Raw genomic sequence first — 24,019 nt, 5'->3', positions numbered from 1 at the left:
TAAATATATTTTAAAGTGCACAACTCAAAATTAAAAATTTTTTTCTGTTACTTATTAGTAGATAAATATATAAATAATTATATATAAATAAATAATGTACATGCAACAAGCAAATCAATTATATAAATATATAATATTCCGTGCAACAAGCAAATAAAAGTGCTTATTAGTGCGTGCATAAAAAACTCATCAAATATAAACGGATATAATCGTGCTCTCCAGTGAGAAATAATTATATAGCAAGTGTCTCTGCAATTCGTGCAACAAATATGCTCCTTAAAGTGCTTCAGGTGGTGGGGTGTGACACACGTGGCCTCTTACCAGCTTCCAATGAGTCACAATGACTCCCAACGCCTGTGATCCCTTTAATTGGGTGGATCAGACCTCTCCTCGATATCTTTTGGGTTGGATATCTGCTCCTACATTAGGCGTGTATGGACCATATAGTCCGCATAAAGATAAACAAAAAAAGCCTCCAATAGTGAAATATTGTATGCTTTATTTAAAAGTTACTAAAAAGGTATACAGTTGGTCCCTTACTATTAGTTGTGCCCTCCTGGCACTGGGCAATTCGGCAGTACACAAAATCTTTGAGTAGTGGGGAATCGTATCCGAGGATCTGTGTCCGGCTCTCCGCTCCTTCTCTTCCAGGAGATCTAAGCACTGACAGCGGCCAACAGCCCCGACAGTCAGTGCTTAGATCTCCTGGAAGAGAAGGAGCGGAGAGCCGGACACAGATCCTCGGATACGATTCCCCACTACTCAAAGATTTTGTGTACTGCCGAATTGCCCAGTGCCAGGAGGGCACAACTAATAGTAAGGGACCAACTGTATACCTTTTTAGTAACTTTTAAATAAAGCATACAATATTTCACTATTGGAGGCTTTTTTTGTTTATCTTTATGCGGACTATATGGTCCATACACGCCTAATGTAGGAGCAGATATCCAACCCAAAAGATATCGAGGAGAGGTCTGATCCACCCAATTAAAGGGATCACAGGCGTTGGGAGTCATTGTGACTCATTGGAAGCTGGTAAGAGGCCACGTGTGTCACACCCCACCACCTGAAGCACTTTAAGGAGCATATTTGTTGCACGAATTGCAGAGACACTTGCTATATAATTATTTCTCACTGGAGAGCACGATTATATCCGTTTATATTTGATGAGTTTTTTATGCACGCACTAATAAGCACTTTTATTTGCTTGTTGCACGGAATATTATATATTTATATAATTGATTTGCTTGTTGCATGTACATTATTTATTTATATATAATTATTTATATATTTATCTACTAATAAGTAACAGAAAAAAATTTTTAATTTTGAGTTGTGCACTTTAAAATATATTTATTACCTTTAACTATATTAATTTATTCACCAATAAGCACTTTTAACACTAGTAATACATATTTAATACACGTGCTAAGTTTTATTCCAGTAATTTAAAAGATCACCAGCGCCTTTTTTATCTACGTCCCATATCAATAAAATGTAATTTTGGTTTTACAAACACTGGTTTTGCCTCTTATCCTTCTGCTCCCACCGGCCTGTAAAGCCCCATCTTTTTCTTTCCTCAATTTTTAATGTACTAGTTTTTGATTTTCCTAAGCAAACCCTCGTCTACTAGAGTGAGACGAGATCAAAAAATTGTTTCAACGCTATACTCACTTCTTTGTTGCTTTACTCAAATATTGGCACATTGTTATTATTTATAAAATGCTAATTGTGGGAATACCTAGTAATAATGAACATCTAAGGTACAAAGTAGTTCTTGATGCCGTCTTGTATGTCCCTGGGGCTATCTAATATTGTAAAGCGCTGCGTAAATTGCTGGCGCTATAGAAATCCTTATTAATAATAATAATAATATTTGTGTACGGGAAAGCACAGAGGGGCACCTCATGAAGAAAAATGATACCTTCAGATATCGGTTTAGGGCAGTCAGCACTGAACCTAGAGGCTCACCATGGTGCCACTGTGATTTTTTGCACTGCGCTTCCCAGAGTTTCCACTTCTCTAAGGGTGGAAAAAAACGGGACAACATCACCTACTTGGGAATTCTGGACAAGTCCTAGCCTGCCTATTACAGCCCCATAGTAGGGCCCACAGTGTTCACTAATACCTGTCCTTTGTCACTGTACACAAATTTCTGATCAAGGGAACTTCCCCCTTCCCAAACGCAAAATGATAGTCCGGGCTGGGAATGCAAGTTTAATGGAATAAAAACTTTTACTTGCAAACCATTAGCAACCTACCATCCAACATGAGAGAATGGCATGGGTACTTCACAATACTCCTACCTTTACACACTTTGCAAGGTTCTAAATAAATAACTCCAAATAAGAGACCCACGTCCACACAGTTACCCACGTTCAATACACACACACTTTCAACTAGAGAGATGTAGTCCAGGTCCCACCTCTTCTCCATTAGGAACTAATCCAAATGCTCCTCCTATAGGGGGTTTTGCACCCCAGCACAACATGCACTTATATGTAGTCCACTGATGGGCACAGACAAGAAGAAGTGGAATATCTACTGCTCTGCTGACTGCTGAAGAGACCAGCAGCTCCACGCATGATTCCTTAAATGCCCTCAAGTATGAGTGGCATTAAAAAGTTTCCAGAAAACCTTGAGGAGCTATAGCTTTATAGGCCATAGTGCAATCTTCAGTGTCCCCTTGATGCCTTACACATTTCTCACAGGAAAAAGCACAGGAAGAAGATCCACATGGCTAAAAAAGAAAGCTGCTAATGATTGGTGATTCCACACCATGTGTTCTTTGTGCATTTGCTTCAAAATTTGCAGTAGATTTACACCAGTCTTTAGCTGATTCCATAATCTGTTGGGTATGAGTCATATTCCAAAGCTTTTTTGTCTTTGTCAAATTTCCCTAACCCCGGCCATAGGGTTAGGGAACTCTTTGTACTAGTATATCCTGTGTAAACAGCAACACAATCACATAAATGATGAGGAGACTTTACAGCTGCACAAATAGATAGGTACTGAGGGTGGATGCATAGTAAAAGGTAGGGTCCTTTATTGCAAAGTCTGGTAATAACTGTAATTGCCATGACCCCTTTTATTACACCACTGACCCACTCAAAAACAAATGGATTCAGAGTTTTATGGCTGTAGAACATGCTTGGTCATATGAGAGCTCTGGGGGTGTGATGGGGGGGGGGTTGAACTCTACAGTCTTCTATTCAAAGCCATGTAGTAGAAACCAGCTAAAGACATTATCTACGCCAATTACAGCAAGTCGCTGCCAAAATCAATTTGCTAAATATATTTCCCTATGAGAGTAGTAAAAAAACTGAGAAAGAGCCAATCTTGTAATCCCATAATAGCACTATCAATCCATTCTACTCAAAAGCCCTTTCGCATGGCATTTCATACAATATGCACAACCCAATTACCACTGCAACTGCTTGCTATTAATTTGACCCAATTAGCTTGATATTACAGCTTTTTATGCACAATCCTATATGTAGGAATGAGACTGAAGCTTTTTTAATTCATTCTATTTTTCCTATAAACACTGCCACAGAAAGAACAAGCTGCCACATCTATACCTTCATGTATAAAGACTTACATGAGTTATGTTAACCATATGGTTCTTTGCTATAAACACAATATATACACATGTGCAGGATAAAAGTAAGTCAATACAGTTTTCTCCAAATGAGACATTACACTCCAGAATTCAATAATCTGTACAGAAGCAAATCAAAACTAAAGTAAAAGAAACTACAAGTTCTGTCACAAGCCTTCATCGTGCAGTATATTTGTAAATCCATGTATATATTCCTACTAAATTTACACAAACAAGCTCTACATATTAACTACTCACTCTACTGTAATAAAAAATGCTGCATTAAAATACAAAGCAGGGCTGAAAACCAGTAAAGTTAAACTGTCCATGTAAAATAATCTGTAAGTATTGTACCAATCTACATACCAATGAACAGCAAGGAAGTTCGATCCCTATCACTTATATCAGATGGAAACTGTGAAAATTGCTAATTTCCGTTCAACAAAAGTCGCTGGTCAAGAAAGCTCCTTTCCACCATAGCTGCAGATCAATTTATATTTTGCTATTTTAAACTTTTACACTTACAAACTTTAATAGAAATTCAAATTCAAATTGAACAAAATTACTCATGCTGACTCACCAACCACCACTTCCTCTAGCTGAATTCTTGTCATAGTTGTGACTGTGACTGGCCAAATTCACAGGGCTTTTGGATCTCTGATGACATTTACAGTAACAGAAAACCCAGGCATGGGAAGGGCTAAAAGCATCCGACGATTCTTCATAAAGAAAAATAGATCCTGGGAAGATGTCCTAGAAGGGTCTAATAATATGTGCAACATGTGAATTACACATTCTTTTTACAAAACAAAGTTTATCTTCTTTCATTTATTTATTTTTTTATTTGTGTGCTAAACCTATAGTGTGTTCAAAGCTTTCAAATTTTAAAATAATATTCTGTGTAAAAAAAATAGGTAGCTGTGTACAGCAACATGCTTCGTGCATGTTTAGTTTTATTTAAAATACCCAATACCATTTTTGAATGTTGATTACTGGAAAGGGATACTAGGTGCTAGTAATTGTAAACACTGCTATAACGAAGACTCCAAATAAGTGAGATTTACTGTAAATATACTCCATAAGGGCCTATTCACATCAGTGTGTTGGAAAATGTATATGCGTTAATGCTATGTGCTATTAGCGCTTCAGTGTTTTTTCATCTCAATGGCCAGAATAAAATTATGATTCTGGTCAATAAAATTAATAAATGCCCAATTGCTTAGGAACTGCAAGGAGAAAACCGTTTGGAAGAGCCCCAGTATACATGAGGCCTTAAATTGCAGTTTACACATGAAAAAGCTCATTGCGCATAGAGAAACCTATTCTAGCAGTGGGCTGCCCTATGTGCGTTTGTCACCTCAAAGAAGCTCCTGCTTTTTTTTGGGTGACAAGCTTAGCCCAGTTTTTAGCTGTGCATTTTGGTGGGACTGCTATGTGATTCTCTTGCACACTAATCGCAGCAGAATTGCACCGCATTTGGAGTGCATTTAAGAATAATGACACCCAAGCGCACATCGCACATTCTGCCGCGATTAGGAAACACGTTATGTGATACATACATATCGGAAATGATGTGCACGTGACTGAAAATGTACTGTTCAAACCGTGCATTGCATTTTTAGTGCATTTATGGTGCATTACCATAAACTATATTAAACAACAAACAAAAAGATGCCCCAAGCAGGATCTTTCAAAAACACAAGGTACTGTACTATAAGTGAATGCAATAATGTAAAGAGCTTCACAAATATAGTTGAAACTATTTTCTCTGCACTTTTTTTGTCCTTTGAACACTTTTAGTGCAGTTACAATGTGATAGTGTGAATTGTCTGCAGAAGCGGCAGAAAATTATTTTGAAGTTTTTGTTCATAGCTATTTTACTACAATATAAGGTTAGTAGTAATAGGGAGGGTTATTGTTGCCTTTTAAGCAGATGTTTTCAATCTTCAAAGTGATGTACCATCATCATGAAGTCTTTACTTTTTTAAAGCAGTACTCCAGACAGATATTAAAAAACAATTTTCAAATACTGTACATAACGTAAAATCTTTTTCTTGAAATCCATTGAGGGCCAATTCTAATACAGTCAGGTTATACTGCCACTTGCAGGAGATTGAAACACTGGCAAACAGAAGAAAGCTGTGTAAGCCAGCCTCTGAATATTACCTCCAGTACCCATCATGCCTACGTTTTGTGAGCAAGCAGTACATGGAGCCAATAACACAGAGTCCCTCAAATTAATTAGGAAAAAGATTTTACAGTAAATACAAAAAAATATTTTCCATTGATGAACATCATGGGGTTGATTTACTAAAACTGGAGAGTGCAAAATCTAGTGCAGCTGTGCATGATAGCCAATCAGCTTCTAACTTCAACTTCTTCAATTAAGCTTTGACTGCACCAGATTTTCCCCTTCCCAGTTTTAATAAATTAACCCCAATGGGACACAATTAGGGTTGAGCGGACACCTAGATGTCCGTGTTCGACGGGTTCGGCCAAACTTTAAAAAAAAGTCCGGGTCCGTGTCCCGGACTTTTACCGAACTTTTCCCGGACACCGAACCCCATTGAAGTCAATGGGGACCCGAACTTTAAGGCACTAAAATGGCTCTAAAACACCAAAGGAAAGGGCTAGAGTGCTGCAAATGGCAGCAAAACGTAATTAAGAGCATGGCAAGTGCTCTGCAAACAAATGTGGATAGGGAAATAACTTAAAACAACAAAAAAAAACAGAAAAATAAAACAATGTTCTTCTTCATCTCTGAAGGACGAGGCCCATATGGAGTAGGAGGGAGGTTGAGGTGGTGGTGGATGTGGCGGTGACATAGGCGTGCGCACAGGGTGTGCTGGGTGTGCCTGGGCACACCCTAATCACCTAGGGCACATAGCATTGCCAGTGAGGAGATGGGAAAGATCTCCCTGGGACCTGCTCTGCTCTATTTCTCCTTGCCTACAGGTACATGGCCCCGATACATTACTCTCCCTGCTGGCAAACACATGCATGTGTATTTCAACTTTGGGGTGCACACCTTAATGCAATAGGCTGCGCACACCTATGGGCGGTGTAGGTGGAAGCGGCGGTGGAGGAGGACCAGGGCCGGATTAACAGCATCATGGGCTTGGTGCTGAGGATTTTGAAGGGCCTTAAGGGCCGTGCCTTGCCATGCACCCAGAGGAGGAAGGGTGCAGCCATGCATGCCTAATTCAACATGGGATGCTGTCTCTGAAGCCCATAAACACATCCATGCATCGCCAACTGTCCCTCCTTGTCCGGCCTTCACGCTGTGTGGGGAGGTTCTGAGGGTGCTGCCTGGGGAAGCGAGCATAGAAGCCAGACTTCTGTGTTTACAAGTGACAGAAGAGCGGTAACAGTGAATATGGCCAACCCGGGGCCTATATAAAAGGTAGGGGCCTGGAGCTGCAGCTCCAATAGCCCCTACATTAATCTGGCCCTGAGGAGGAGGACGAGGTAGCCAACACTGCTTCTTTTCAAAAATTTTAAATGAGGATACACCCCAAAAGAGTGAGAAAGAGCAAAAATGGAACAATGGGTGGGTAAGGTCGGTATCCATTGCTATTCTGCATAAGGTACGGAAAAGTCCCGTGGGATCCATGCCTGGTCCATTTTAATGAACGTGAGCTTGTCCACATTGTCTCTGGACAGGCGGCTGCGCTTGTCTGTTATAACGCCCCCAGCCGTGCTAAATACCCGTTCAGATAATACACTGGCTGCAGGGCACGCCAGCACCTCCAAGGCGTAAAGGGCAAGCTCAGGCCATGTGCCCAATTTGGAGACCCAGAAGTTGAAGGGGGCAGACCCGTCATTCACTACATGTAGGCGTGTGCACACATACTGCTCCACCATGTTGGTAAAATGCTGCCTCCTGCTAAGACGTTCCATCTGAGCTGCTGGTGCTGCTGTTTGTTGTGGCGTGCTGACAAAGCTTTTCCACATTTCGGCCATGCTAACCCTGCCTTCTGAGGTGCTGGCGGTGCCCTGGTTGCGTTGGCGACCTCCTCCTCCTCCTCCTCTGCCTTGTGCTTCCACTGTGGCCCCGCTGTCAGATGGGAATGCCAGCAGCATGGCGTCTACCAGCGTGCGCTTGTACTCGCGCATCTTGCGATCGCGCTCCAGTGAGTGAATTAAGGACGGTACGTTGTCCTTGTAACGGGGATCCAGCAGCGTGGCCACCCAGTAATCAGCACAAGTTAGAATGTGGGCAACTCGGCGGTCGTTGTGGAGACACTGCAGCATGTAATCGCTCATGTGTGCCAGGCTGCCCAGAGGCAACGAAAGGCTGTCCTCTGTGGGAGGTGTATCGTCCGTGTCCTCTGTATCCCCCCAGCCACGCACCAGTGATGGCCATGAGCTGGCCTGGGTGCCACCCTGCTGTGAACATGGTTCCATCTCCTCCTCCAGCTCCTCCTCCTCCTCATCCTCCTCATCCTCCAGAACTGTGCCCCTGCTGGACAATTGCGTCCCTGGCGTTTGCGTGTGCAGGAACCCACCCTCGGAGCCCCTTGCGAATGACTGCCCTGAAAGCCTTGGAAATGTTACCTCTTCATCCTCCTCCTCCTCCTCATCCTGTGCCACATCCTCTTCCATCATCGCCCGAATTGTTTTTTCAAGGAGGCATAGAAGTGGGATAGTTAAGCTGAGAACGGCGTCATTGCCACTGGCCATGTTGGTGGAGTACTCAAAACAGCGCAACAAGGCACACAGGTCTCGCATGGAGGCCCAGTTATTGGTGGTGAAGTGGTGCTGTTCCGCAGAGCGACTCACGCGTGCGTGCTGCAGCTGAAACTCCACTATGGCCTGCTGCTGCTCGCACAGTCTTTCCAGCATGTGCAAGGTGGAGTTCCACCTTGTGGGCACGTCACATATGAGGCGGTGAGCGGGAAGGCCGAAGTTACGCTGCAGCGCTGCCAGGCGAGCAGCAGCAGGGTGAGAACGCCGAAAGTGCGCACAAACGGCCCGCACTTTCTGCAGCAGCTCTGACATATCGGGTTAGTTTTTAAGGAACCTCTGCACCACCAAATTCAGCACATGCGCCAGGCAAGGGATGTGCGTCAAACCGGCTAGGCCCAGAGCTGCTATGAGATTTCGCCCGTTATCGCACACCACCAGGCCGGGCTTGAGGCTCGCTGGCAGCAACCACTCATTTGTCTGCTGTTCCATGCTCCTCCACAACTCCTGCGCGGTGTGTGGTTTGTCCCCCAAACAGGCAAGTTGTAAAACTGCCTGCTGTCGTTTACCCCTGGCCGTGCTGAAGTTGGTGGTGAAGGTGTTACGCTGTCCGGATGAGGAGGCGGTAGAGGATGAGGAAGCGGAGTAGGAGGAGTTAGGAACAGGAGGCAAACTGAAGCGCCCTGCAATCCTCGGTGGTGGAAGGACATGCGCCAAATTGCTATCCGCCTCAGGCCCATCCGCCACTGCATTTACCCAGTGTGCCGTTAGGGAGATATAACGCCCCTGACCGTGCTTACTGGTCCACGTATCCGTAGTTAGGTGGACCTTGGCACAGATGGCGTTGCGCAGTGCACACCTGATATTTTCCCCCACTTGGTTGTGCAGGGAAGGGATGGCTTGCCTGGAAAAGTAGTGGCGGCTGGGCACGACGTACTGTGGGACAGCCACCGACATAAGGTTTTTAAAACTGTGCGTCTCCACCAGACGGAATGACAGCATTTCAAAGGCCAATAATTTTGAAATGCTGGCATTCAGGGCCAGGGATCGCGGGTGGGTAGGGGGGTACTTCCTCTTCCTCTCAAGTGTTTGGGAGATGGAAAGCTGAACGCTTCCACGGGACATTGTGGAGATGGTTGTTGGTGACCCAGGTGGTGGTGTTGCTGACAGATCGTCTGTTTGCGGGGTGGCAGGTGCCGGTATCACTACAGATGTGGCTGGAGCGGCCGAGACTGCAGCAGAAGAGGAAGCAGGATGAGCCAGAGACGTTTCTTGGTTTTGAAGGTGTGTACTCCACTGCAGCTCGTGCTTTGCACTTAGATGCCTGATCATGCAGGTTGTGCTCAGGTTGAGAAGGTTTATGCCTCGCTTCAAGCTCTGATTGCACAGGGTGCAAACCACTCGTGTCCTGTCATCAGCACATTTTCTAAAGAACTTCCACGCTAGAGAACTCCTTTGAGCTGACTTTGGTGCGCTCGTTCCCTTGCTGCGTTGGGCAGTAGCGGGCGTAGTGTCTAGGGCACGGCCGCTCCGCTTCTGCACCCTGCTCCCTCTTCTGCTGTGCTGGTGGCTCTGTGCGACCACCGCCTCTTCCTCCAAACTACTCAGGTCACCTGCATGACGTTCATTCCATGTGGGGTCGAGGACCTCATCGTCCTCCACATCATCTTCCACCCAGTCTTCACCCCTGCCCTCCTTGTCGGTCTCCACAATGCTGAACGCCGCAGCAGTTGGCACCTGCGTTTCGTCATCATCGGAGACGTGCTGCGATGATCCTTGCATGTACTCATCTTGAGAAATAAGTGGTTGGGCATCGCTGCACTCAATCTCTTCCACTTCTGGGGCAGGGCTAGGTGGATGGCCCTGGGAAACCCTGCTGACAGAGTCCTCAAAAAGAATAAGAGACTGCTGTATGGCTTGGGGCTCAGACTGCTGGCCTGATTTGCAAGGGAGTGAGGTGAAAGACGGTTGGACATTGGCTGCAGGTGCCAACTCTGACCTTTCTGCAGTAGACTGGGTGGGAGACAATGTGAAGGAACTGGAGGCACTGTCAGCAGCAAACCAATCTACTATCGCCTCAACTTGTTCTGGCCTCATCACTTCTAGGGGCGTTTGATGCCCTACCAAATACTGATGCAGGTTCTGTCGCCTACTCACACTTGAGGAAGGTGTTTCACTTGTGCGTGTAGCTGGCACAGATCGACCACGTCCTCTCCTTGCAACAGGAGCTCTACCAGCAGCACCACGACCCAGGCCACGGCCCTTATTTGACGGTCTCCTCATATTTCTGTAATTTAAGATCTTGCCCTAGAAAGGTTTTTATTGAATAGCGGAATAGGAAATATGATCCAAAAAAGTGTATGTATCTCGCACGTACAAAACCACACTAGGCCCCAATTACTATTGTTTCTACCCCTAAAAGGATGGATGAGGAGTAGGAGGAGTATGGAACAGACAGCACCCTCAAATCTTCAGAAGTATGAGATGAACCCCAAAAACTTGGAAAGGTGGATCTCACACGTACCGACACAGACTATCCCGCAATTCAATTGATCCTCAAAGGTTTTTATTGAATAGCGGAATAGGAAATATGATCAAAAAAAGTGTATGTATCTCGCACGTACACAACCACACTAGGCCCCAATTACTATTGTTTGTACCCCTAAAAGGATGGATGAGGAGTAGGAGGAGGAGTATGGAACAGGCAGCACCCTCAAATCTTCAGAAGTATGAGATGAACCCCAAAAACTTGGAAAGGTGGATCTCACACGTACCGACACAGACTATCCCGCAATTCAATTGATCCTCAAAGGTTTTTATTGAATAGCGGAATAGGAAATATGATCAAAAAAAGTGTATGTATCTCGCACGTACACAACCACACTAGGCCCCAATTACTATTGTTTGTACCCCTAAAAGGATGGATGAGGAGTAGGAGGAGGAGTATGGAACAGGCAGCACCCTCAAATCTTCAGAAGTATGAGATGAACCCCAAAAACTTGGAAAGGTGGATCTCACACGTACCGACACAGACTATCCCGCAATTCAATTGATCCTCAAAGGTTTTTATTGAATAGCGGAATAGGAAATATGATCAAAAAAAGTGTATGTATCTCGCACGTACACAACCACACTAGGCCCCAATTACTATTGTTTGTACCCCTAAAAGGATGGTTGAGCAGTAGGAGCAGGAGTATGGAACAGGCAGCACCCTCAAATCTTCAGAAGTATGAGATGAACCCCAACAACTTGGAAAGGTGGATCTCACACGTACCGACACAGACTATCTCGCAATTGAATTGATCCCCAAAGGTTTTAATTGAATAGCGGAATAGAAAATATGATCAAAAAGAAAGTGTATGTATCTCGCACGTACACCACCACACTAGGCCCCAACTACTATTGTTTGTACCCCTAAAAGGATGGTTGAGCAGTAGGAGGAGGAGTATGGAACAGGCAGCACCCTCAAACCTTCAGAAGTATGAGATGAACCCCAAAAACTTGGAAAGGTGGATCTCTCTCACACGTACCAACACAGACTATCCCCCAATTTAACTGATCCCCAAAGGTTTTTGATTAAATAGCGGAATAGAAAATATGATCCAAAAAAAGTGTATGTATATCACACGTACACAACCACACTAGGCCCCAATTACTATTGTTTGTACCCCTAAAAGGCTAGATGAGGAGTAGGGGGGGTATGGAACAGGCAGCACCCTCAAACCTTCAGAAGTATGAGATGAACCCCAACAACTTGGAAAGGTGGATCTCTCTCACACGTACCAACACAGACTATCCCCCAATTTAACTGATCCCCAAAGGTTTTTGATTAAATAGCGGAATAGAAAATATGATCCAAAAAAAGTGTATGTATATCACACGTTCACAACCACACTAGGCCCCAATGACTATTGTTTGTACCCCTAAAAGGCTAGATGAGGAGTAGGGGGGGGTATGGAACAGGCAGCACCCTCAAACCTTCAGAAGTATGAGATGAACCCCAACAACTTGGAAAGGTGGATCTCTCTCACACGTACCAACACAGACTATCCCCCAATTTAACTGATCCCCAAAGGTTTTTGATTAAATAGCGGAATAGAAAATATGATCCAAAAAAAGTGTATGTATATCACACGTACACAACCACACTAGGCCCCAATTACTATTGTTTGTACCCCTAAAAGGCTAGATGAGGAGTAGGGGGGGTATGGAACAGGCAGCACCCTCAAACCTTCAGAAGTATGAGATGAACCCCAACAACTTGGAAAGGTGGATCTCTCTCACACGTACCAACACAGACTATCCCCCAATTTAACTGATCCCCAAAGGTTTTTGATTAAATAGCGGAATAGAAAATATGATCCAAAAAAAGTGTATGTATATCACACGTACACAACCACACTAGGCCCCAATTACTATTGTTTGTACCCCTAAAAGGCTAGATGAGGAGTAGGGGGGGTATGGAACAGGCAGCACCCTCAAACCTTCAGAAGTATGAGATGAACCCCAACAACTTGGAAAGGTGGATCTCTCTCACACGTACCAACACAGACTATCCCCCAATTTAACTGATCCCCAAAGGTTTTTGATTAAATAGCGGAATAGAAAATATGATCCAAAAAAAGTGTATGTATATCACACGTACACAACCACACTAGGCCCCAATTACTATTGTTTGTACCCCTAAAAGGCTAGATGAGGAGTAGGGGGAGTATGGAACAGGCAGCACCCTCAAACCTTCAGAAGTATGAGATGAACCCCAACAACTTGGAAAGGTGGATCTCTCTCACACGTACCAACACAGACTATCCCCCAATTTAACTGATCCCCAAAGGTTTTTGATTAAATAGCGGAATAGAAAATATGATCCAAAAAAAGTGTATGTATATCACACGTACACAACCACACTAGGCCCCAATTACTATTGTTTGTACCCCTAAAAGGCTAGATGAGGAGTAGGGGGAGTATGGAACAGGCAGCACCCTCAAACCTTCAGAAGTATGAGATGAACCCCAACAACTTGGAAAGGTGGATCTCTCTCACACGTACCAACACAGACTATCCCCCAATTTAACTGATCCCCAAAGGTTTTTGATTAAATAGCGGAATAGAAAATATGATCCAAAAAAAGTGTATGTATATCACACGTACACAACCACACTAGGCCCCAATTACTATTGTTTGTACCCCTAAAAGGCTAGATGAGGAGTAGGGGGGGTATGGAACAGGCAGCACCCTCAAACCTTCAGAAGTATGAGATGAACCCCAACAACTTGGAAAGGTGGATCTCTCTCACACGTACCAACACAGACTATCCCCCAATTTAACTGATCCCCAAAGGTTTTTGATTAAATAGCGGAATAGAAAATATGATCCAAAAAAAGTGTATGTATATCACACGTACACAACCACACTAGGCCCCAATGACTATTGTTTGTACCCCTAAAAGGCTAGATGAGGAGTAGGGGGGGTATGGAACAGGCAGCACCCTCAAACCTTCAGAAGTATGAGATGAACCCCAACAACTTGGAAAGGTGGATCTCTCTCACACGTACCAACACAGACTATCCCCCAATTTAACTGATCCCCAAAGGTTTTTGATTAAATAGCGGAATAGAAAATATGATCCAAAAAAAGTGTATGTATATCACACGTACACAACCACACTAGGCCCCAATTACTATTGTTTGTACCCCTAAAAGGCTAGATGAGGAGTAGGGGGAGTATGGAACAGGCAGCACCCTCAAACCTTCAGAAGTATGAGATGAACCCCAACAACTTGGAAAGGTGGATCTCTCTCACACGTACCAACACAGACTATCCCCCAATTTAACTGATCCCCAAAGGTTTTTGATTAAATAGCGGAATAGAAAATATGATCCAAAAAAAGTATATGTATATCACACGTACACAACCACACTAGGCCCCAATTACTATTGTTTGTACCCCTAAAAGGCTAGATGAGGAGTAGGGGGGGTATGGAACAGGCAGCACCCTCAAACCTTCAGAAGTATGAGATGAACCCCAACAACTTGGAAAGGTGGATCTCTCTCACACGTACCAACACAGACTATCCCCCAATTTAACTGATCCCCAAAGGTTTTTGATTAAATAGCGGAATAGAAAATATGATCCAAAAAAAGTGTATGTATATCACACGTACACAACCACACTAGGCCCCAATGACTATTGTTTGTACCCCTAAAAGGCTAGATGAGGAGTAGGGGGGGTATGGAACAGGCAGCACCCTCAAACCTTCAGAAGTATGAGATGAACCCCAACAACTTGGAAAGGTGGATCTCTCTCACACGTACCAACACAGACTATCCCCCAATTTAACTGATCCCCAAAGGTTTTTGATTAAATAGCGGAATAGAAAATATGATCCAAAAAAAGTGTATGTATATCACACGTACACAACCACACTAGGCCCCAATTACTATTGTTTGTACCCCTAAAAGGCTAGATGAGGAGTAGGGGGGGTATGGAACAGGCAGCACCCTCAAACCTTCAGAAGTATGAGATGAACCCCAACAACTTGGAAAGGTGGATCTCTCTCACACGTACCAACACAGACTATCCCCCAATTTAACTGATCCCCAAAGGTTTTTGATTAAATAGCGGAATAGAAAATATGATCCAAAAAAAGTGTATGTATATCACACGTACACAACCACACTAGGCCCCAATTACTATTGTTTGTACCCCTAAAAGGCTAGATGAGGAGTAGGGGGGGTATGGAACAGGCAGCACCCTCAAACCTTCAGAAGTATGAGATGAACCCCAACAACTTGGAAAGGTGGATCTCTCTCACACGTACCAACACAGACTATCCCCCAATTTAACTGATCCCCAAAGGTTTTTGATTAAATAGCGGAATAGAAAATATGATCCAAAAAAAGTGTATGTATATCACACGTACACAACCACACTAGGCCCCAATTACTATTGTTTGTACCCCTAAAAGGCTAGATGAGGAGTAGGGGGAGTATGGAACAGGCAGCACCCTCAAACCTTCAGAAGTATGAGATGAACCCCAACAACTTGGAAAGGTGGATCTCTCTCACACGTACCAACACAGACTATCCCCCAATTTAACTGATCCCCAAAGGTTTTTGATTAAATAGCGGAATAGAAAATATGATCCAAAAAAAGTGTATGTATATCACACGTACACAACCACACTAGGCCCCAATTACTATTGTTTGTACCCCTAAAAGGCTAGATGAGGAGTAGGGGGAGTATGGAACAGGCAGCACCCTCAAACCTTCAGAAGTATGAGATGAACCCCAACAACTTGGAAAGGTGGATCTCTCTCACACGTACCAACACAGACTATCCCCCAATTTAACTGATCCCCAAAGGTTTTTGATTAAATAGCGGAATAGAAAATATGATCCAAAAAAAGTGTATGTATATCACACGTACACAACCACACTAGGCCCCAATGACTATTGTTTGTACCCCTAAAAGGCTAGATGAGGAGTAGGGGGGGTATGGAATAGGCAGCACCCTCAAACCTTCAGAAGTATGAGATGAACCCCAACAACTTGGAAAGGTGGATCTCTCTCACACGTACCAACACAGACTATCCCCCAATTTAACTGATCCCCAAAGGTTTTTGATTAAATAGCGGAATAGAAAATATGATCCAAAAAAAGTGTATGTATATCACACGTACACAACCACACTAGGCCCCAATGACTATTGTTTGTACCCCTAAAAGGCTAGATGAGGAGTAGGGGGGGTATGGAACAGGCAGCACCCTCAAACCTTCAGAAGTATGAGATGAACCCCAACAACTTGGAAAGGTGGATCTCTCTCACACGTACCAACACAGACTATCCCCCAATTTAACTGATCCCCAAAGGTTTTTGATTAAATAGCGGAATAGAAAATATGATCCAAAAAAAGTGTATGTATATCACACGTACACAACCACACTAGGCCCCAATTACTATTGTTTGTACCCCTAAAAGGCTAGATGAGGAGTAGGGGGGGTATGGAACAGGCAGCACCCTCAAACCTTCAGAAGTATGAGATGAACCCCAACAACTTGGAAAGGTGGATCTCTCTCACACGTACCAACACAGACTATCCCCCAATTTAACTGATCCCCAAAGGTTTTTGATTAAATAGCGGAATAGAAAATATGATCCAAAAAAAGTGTATGTATATCACACGTACACAACCACACTAGGCCCCAATTACTATTGTTTGTACCCCTAAAAGGCTAGATGAGGAGTAGGGGGGGTATGGAACAGGCAGCACCCTCAAACCTTCAGAAGTATGAGATGAACCCCAACAACTTGGAAAGGTGGATCTCTCTCACACGTACCAACACAGACTATCCCCCAATTTAACTGATCCCCAAAGGTTTTTGATTAAATAGCGGAATAGAAAATATGATCCAAAAAAAGTGTATGTATATCACACGTACACAACCACACTAGGCCCCAATTACTATTGTTTGTACCCCTAAAAGGCTAGGAGTAGGGGGAGTATGGAACAGGCAGCACCCTCAAACCTTCAGAAGTATGAGATGAACCCCAACAACTTGGAAAGGTGGATCTCTCTCACACGTACCAACACAGACTATCCCCCAATTTAACTGATCCCCAAAGGTTTTTGATTAAATAGCGGAATAGAAAATATGATCCAAAAAAAGTGTATGTATATCACACGTACACAACCACACTAGGCCCCAATGACTATTGTTTGTACCCCTAAAAGGCTAGATGAGGAGTAGGGGGAGTATGGAACAGGCAGCACCCTCAAATCTTCAGAAGTATGAGATTGTGTTCACTGTACCCCACAAAGATTGAGTTCACTGCACCCCACAATGATTGTGTTCACTGCACCCCACAAAGATTGTGTTCACTGCACCTCACAAAGATTGTGTTCACTGTACCCCCCAAAGATTGTGTTCACTGCACCCCACAAAGATTCTGTTCACTGTACCCCACAAAGATTGTGTTCACTGCACCCTAAAAGGATGTTGTTCACTGCACCCCACAAAGATTGTGTTCACTGCACCCTAAAAGGATGTTGTTCACTGCACCCCAAAAAGATTGTGTTCACTGTACCCCCCCAAAGATTGTGTTCACTGCACCCCACAAAGATTGTGTTCACTGCACCCCAAAAAGATTGTGTTCACTGTACCCCCCAAAGATTGTGTTCACTGCACCCCAAAAAGATTGTGTTCACTGTACCCCCCAAAGATTGTGTTCACTGCACCCCACAAAGATTCTGTTCACTGTACCCCACAAAGATTGTGTTCACTGCACCCCAAAAAGATTGTGTTCACTGTACCCCCCCAAAGATTGTGTTCACTGCACCCCACAAAGATTCTGTTCACTGCACCCCACAAAGGATTTTGTTCACTGCACCCCAAAAAGATTGTGTTCACTGCACCCCAAAAAGGATTTTGATCACTGCACCCCAAAAAGGATGTTGTTCACTGCACCCCAAAAATGATTTTGTTCACTCCACCCCAAAAAGATTGTGTTCACTGCACCCCACAAAGATTGTGTTCACTGCACCCCAAAAAGATTGTGTTCACTGTACCCCCCAAAGATTGTGTTCACTGCACCCCACAAAGATTCTGTTCACTGTACCCCACAAAGATTGTGTTCACTGCACCCCAAAAAGATTGTGTTCACTGCACCCCAAAAAGGATGTTGTTCACTGCACCCCAAAAAGGATGTTGTTCACTCCACCCCAAAAAGATTGTGTTCACTGCACCCCACAAAGATTGTGTTCACTGCACCCCAAAAAGATTGTGTTCACTGCACCCCAAAAATGATTTTGTTCACTGCACCCCAAAAAGGATTTTGTTCACTGCACCCCAAAAAGGATGTTGTTCACTCCAGCCCAAAAAGATTGTGTTCACTGCACCCCAAAAAGATTGTGTTCACTGCACCCCACAAAGGATTTTGTTCACTGCACCCCAAAAAGATTGTGTTCACTGCACCCCAAAAAGGATGTTGTTCACTGCACCCCAAAAAGGATTTTGTTCACTGCACCCCAAAAAGATTGTGTTCACTGCACCCCACAAAGGATTTTGTTCACTGCACCCCACAAAGATTGTGTTCACTGCACACCAAAAAGGATTGTGTTCACTGCACCCCAAAAAGATTGTGTTCACTGCACCCCAAAAAGATTGTGTTCACTGCAGCCCAAAAAGATTGTGTTCACTGCAGCCCAAAAAGATTGTGTTCACTGCAGCCCAAAAAGATTGTGTTCACTGCAGCCCAAAAAGATTGTGTTCACTGCAGCTCACACACAGAAAAATGGATGTGGATCACTGACACCTGCCTATCTCCAATCCCACACCACACAGCAATATCGATTGTAGTTTGTAGAACACAGTTTCCCTAAAATTCAGCAGACTCTGTCCCTAACAGGATTGAGAAGAGATCGTAGATCAGGATTGAGTGCAGATTCACCCCACCCCCCACACAGCAATATCGATTGTAGTTTGTAGAAGACACTGACCCTATAATTCAGCAGACTCTATCCCTAAAATGCCTACAACTCGCCCTGCCTAAACACTCCGACCTGTCCCTCAATTCTATCCGGACACAAATGGTTTTTTCCTGCCTATCTTTCCCTAATCAGCAGCCAGCACATTGATGTGTGCTCTGTCCCTTAGCTAAGCAGCAGAATGACGCTGCTGCGGCGGCTGCCTCGAACTTATAAAGACTTGGTCACATGCTTCAGACGGCCAATCACAGCTACTAAGACATTTGCAGGCATGGCTGGGATGGCTTAAGGCACACCAGTTAAACGATTGTTGATTGGCTGTTGAAAGCCCGCCATGAAAAGAGCGCCAAAGCATGCAAAACCCGGAAATAAAACGACCGAACACGGATTTTTACCCGAACATACAGTAAAGTGTCCGTGTCCGTGTTCGGGTAAAAAAAATCCAATTATTCGGTACGAACACGAATAATACAGTCCGTGTTCGCTCAACACTAGACACAATCAAGCCTAAATAAAGAAAGGTCAATGCAAGACAGAGGTACTGCCACAACTAAGGAAAGAACACTGAAAATCAGCCTGGTGTTCCTGACCAGAAGAGAGTGTTGTAGAACCCATACGCCCCGTAGGCCCCATCCAGTGAAACTGGAGGATCAACCAAAGATTCACCAAAAACAGACAGAAAACCCACTACCTGAAATGTGGGGAAAAAAATACAATAATAATATGCCAAAACCCTGGATAAACAACAAATCCCTGAGGGGCAAGAAAAAAGACAGACAATCATTTCCAAAATGGAAATAAGCCAGTTACCACAGAAGGCTTAAAGGGGTTGTAAAGTCAGAAGTTTTTTTTTATCTTAATGCATTCTAAGCAATAGGATAAAAAGCCTTTTGTGTGCAGCAGCCACCCTCAGCCCCCCTAATACTTACCAGAGGTCCCTCCCTATTCAGAGATGTCCACGAGTGCTTCAGCCATCCAGGATACTCTCTCCTGATTGGCTGAGACACAGCAGTGGTGCCATTGGCTCCCGCTGCTGTCAATCAAACTCAGCCAGGAGAGAGAGAGGGGGCAGGGCCGAATGGATACACGGAGCTGCAGCTCAGCTTGGGTGCCCTAAGAGCAAGCTGCTTGCTGTGGGGGCACTCGTCAGGAGGGAGGGGCCAGGAGAGCCAAAGAGGGACCCGTGAAGAGGAGGATCCAGGCTACCCTGTGCAAAACCATTACACAGAGGAGGTAAGTATAACATGTTTGTTAATTTAATAGAAAAAAAATGAGACTTTACAATTACTTTAAGCCTAGCATTCCTAACCATTAATTTCAGGGAAAAGAATATGCCAAGGGTGTGGGGGAGATAGCCGTAGGTGTGACACTCCTTACAGTATAGCTAACTGAGGTTAAAAGGGAAGGACCTCCAAAGCTGTTAGAAACAGAGATGATTGGGTGATAACAACACCTTCAAAAGGGAAAGGCAGAAATTAAGGTATACAGAACCCCAGGTTCTGTGCAAGAACAGCAGGATGAGAAGAAAGAGAAGGGGTGCTTTCAACCAAAGATTTAGAGATGTTGTTATAGTGTGATAGCCCACATTGCATCCAGGTACTAATAGTAAGATTCTAAGAATCAATCCCTGAGGAGAGTAGCATCCTCTGCTTTGAAGCAAGGGGTATAAATCCTATTGCTACTACCAAGAACTTTGGCCTGACTGAGGAAGAAGAAAGGGACTTCTCCAGAAAACTGCTGCTAAGCTGCAGAAACCTATCTCCCAGTGATTAAGTCATATGGAAGGCCTCTGGACTTACACTAATGTCATAGGGGAGAGCTACCCAGCAAGTCTTTTCAATGCAGGGGAATACAGGACCAGATTAGAAAAAAAAAACCTTGTAAATCTGGGTCATCTGTGGATAGCACAAAATAGCCTATCAATAAGTAGAAAATGAGGGCTCTGAATCTCAATCAGAAATGGTAACAGGAGCCTCTGAAATGGTTTGAGTTGAAGGCCCAGAGGGGTCAGAGATAGACTCTGCTGGGAATGGCACTGGACCATGCTTAGAGCCTCTGCAAGCAGAATTATGTACAAACAGACCAAAATTCCAAAGTGGACACAGATGTCTTTGTGGATGGAAGGGGGATCTTGGCCTCACCTAACAGAGCTAAAAAAGCTTGCGTTGAGGATAGCCCTATAATAATAGGGGGTCCCAGGCTCTAGATTACAGATGTTGATTCCTTCCAGGGGAAACAAGGTAAGCGCTCGTAATAGTTCAAAGTAAGGAATAAGCTCACCCGCTGCAGTGGGACTGTCTTCTCTACATCTTTGTGAAAACATGTTGCACAGTGATTAAAAAAAAAAAAAAATGAGGCCGTACTCACAAGGCCAAGCAGATGTTGCTACTGAGTGTCACAGGGGACCAGAGGTGACCAAGTCAATGTAGGCAGGCAATGAAAAAAGAACATAGACTGGATAATGCATGTGGAGCTTTAGGAGCAGGGGGAGCAGCAGAATGGTGCTTCTTTTAGCCTGTAATGGCAGGAGAAAGCTGTTCCACAGCTCTGGACCCAAAAAGTGCTCTTCAGCTAACTAACATGGTACACAAAGGTCTAGGAAGCATCTGAATGGAAATATGAGTGCCTTAAGGTCACATTCCAGGCTAGCCCCACAATCTTCCAGTCCAGTTTGGTCCTGCTATAGTCTTTAAAACTGGATAGCTGTTATGTGTAAACCAGGAAAACCAGCAGTGCAGAAAACTCGAATGAAGACACTGATGTTCATTTTTTATCAGCTGTGTGTTAGGGATCTTAAATTAAGTAATTATATGGGAAAGAAAAAAATCACAAAAACAGAACGCTAGCAAACATATAGACTTTTTTTCAGCAGAGCTGAGAAAAGATATGCAGCCTCCTCCTATATGCAAAAAAAGGAGGTATGATGGGTAGAGAAGGGGTTATACAGGGACTGGCTTGCATTTTTTTCTGTTTGCCAGTACTCGGACCTCCTGTATATGGCAGTATAATCCAAATATTTTAAAACTCATGTGTCCCTCAATGGCTGAAAAAAGAAATATGAATAAAAGTCAAATTACAGCCAAAACATTTTTTTTTAAACTCAAGTTTATATTGTGGTCTGTGAGATTTTGCTTTACTTTCTTGTCAGAAAGTCCCATACTGAAGTAGAGGTCAAGGATCTGGCTGTACCCTCAATAGGAGTACATGGACCATAAAACTGGCTGCATATAATAACAAAACCTCTGGCAGGTCAATCAGCTTCTATATGTGTTTCAACTGTTAACCACTTTAGAACCGCTCACAGTAATACTACTGCGGCAGAGTGGTTCGTTATCGTCCAGCGACGTAGTATTAACGCCGTTGGACACTCCCCCTTCTGGGCGGCGCTTGCGCGCCGCCGGAGGCTCGCTCCCGCTGTTTTCATTCACAGCGGGAGTCGGGCCAGGGGAGGAGCAGCGGCGATCGCCGCTGCTCTTACCCGATCGTCGGGGATCGAGTCTGGAGATCCGCCCGCTGTGTGTAAACACAGCGGGCGGATCTCCATAGTGACAGGGAGTGACAGATCGGACTGTTCAGCATAGCTGGACATCCGATCTGTCCATGACTCACACAGTCACTTCCCCCCCTACACGTCAGTAAGCACCAGGCATACATTAACCCCTCCCTCTCCAATAAAATTAACCCCTTCCCTGCCAGTGTCATTTTTACAGTAACAGTGCATATATATAGCACTGATTACTGCAGTAATGTCACTGGTACCCCCAAAAGTGTCAAAAATGTCAGTCAAGGGTCCGATCTGTCCGCCGCAATGTCGCAGTCCCGCAAAAAAAATCGCAGATCGCTGCCATTACGCGTTAAAAAAAAAACACCAAAAATGACAGAAATCTTTCCCTTTGTTAGTAAACGCAATAACTTTTGCGCAAACCAATCAAAATACGCTTATTGCGATTTTTTTTACCAAACATATGTAGCATAAAACAAATTGGCCAAAAATTTTTTAAAAAATTGGTTTTTACATCTTTTTTGGGGGGAATTTCATATAAAAAAATGTTAAAAATACTGTTATTTTTTCAAAATAAACGCTCTTTTTTTGTTTATAGCGCAAAAAGTAAAAATCGCACAGGTGATCAAATACCACCAAAAGAAAGCTCTGTTTGTGGGAAAAAAAGGACGTAAATTTCGTGGCCTGGACGGAAGACAGCAAAATCCTCCGGTGGTAAAGTGGTTAATTTAACTGCTAGCCTGGATAACCATAACAGATGGTTTGGTAAAGATGCAGACACCACAGTTTTACATTATTATTCATTGGTATTTTTTTCTAATGTTCTCATTAATTTATTCTCAGAGTTCAATTTTACATTAAAGCAGAAATCAATTCAAAAAAGATTTACAAATTTAAATTGCAATACTTCAAAATAATGTGCAGTCACATGATTCTATCAGAAAGTATCACACATAAAACAGGGACTTTTTATTATTACAGATTTCTACAACTGCACTTCTAATTTATCTCATACTCCGTAGTAAATGAGCCATGAATGTTACATTTGTGAAAACAAGACAGACATTACAAACATTACAGACACAAAAATAATGAATCAGCACAGATGTGCAATAACAGAGCACAAAAAGGATAACCATAGCAAATACTGTATGTGGAACATTATTTCTCAAAACCAGACTACTCTGTAAAAGATATACGTAAAATCTTGGTTTTCAAAGAAAGCTTATGATTTTCCCATGCAAGAAAAAGCAACATATTCACTTTAATGCCCCCATCCCTGGCAGCACAAACATACCTGTTTTTTGCTCCCCCACTGCTCCATTCAGCTGGGAAAAAGAGTATAACCAAATATTTCTGGGTATGGTGTAGAATAAGACCAAGTTCCTTTCTTCCCATGTGAGAGCGCTGGTTTTGGTAATCAGGTCAAATTTTGGTCCTGCATTGTACATTATGACGTGGAAAGCCTGCAACTGGAGGAGCAGTGAAATAAAGTGTCTTTGGGGGATCAGTCTTGAAGCTAGGAGCAATCCTGTGGGAGAAATTAATAAGTATTACTGCCTATTCCTATCACCCTAGACTCAATGAGCATAAATACTTACAGAATGGGAGAGGAGAGGGGTGCTACAAATTCTTTTTTTTGCTGCTTGGGGTTATTTTTTAGTAAAGAATGGAGTTAGAGAAGAATGTTGTTCCAGAAAAATAAATGTTCACTTTAAAAAGTTATGTTAGTTTAGTTAAAGGGG

General features: G+C 43.6%; 1 long non-coding RNA gene across 1 annotated transcript in view; it reads right to left on the bottom strand.

Moving 5' to 3' along the window:
* LOC309551362 overlaps window positions 1-24,019 on the bottom strand; it is a 715,521-nt gene that overhangs the window by 653,797 nt on the left and 37,705 nt on the right. Inside the window, exons 2-3 of the long non-coding RNA XR_014225072.1 lie at window positions 23,572-23,805; window positions 4,182-4,364 (exon numbers count right to left, since the gene is read on the bottom strand). This is a non-coding gene — a long non-coding RNA (uncharacterized lncRNA). The remainder of the gene's footprint in view (window positions 1-4,181; window positions 4,365-23,571; window positions 23,806-24,019) is intronic.

The sequence above is a fragment of the Pelophylax lessonae genome (assembly GCF_965119305.1).
Source record: "Pelophylax lessonae genome assembly, chromosome: 3".
Lineage (NCBI taxonomy): Eukaryota > Metazoa > Chordata > Amphibia > Anura > Ranidae > Pelophylax > Pelophylax lessonae.
The sequence above is the reverse complement of the archived record's forward strand: the minus strand, read 5'-3'. Positions and strand labels throughout refer to the sequence as shown.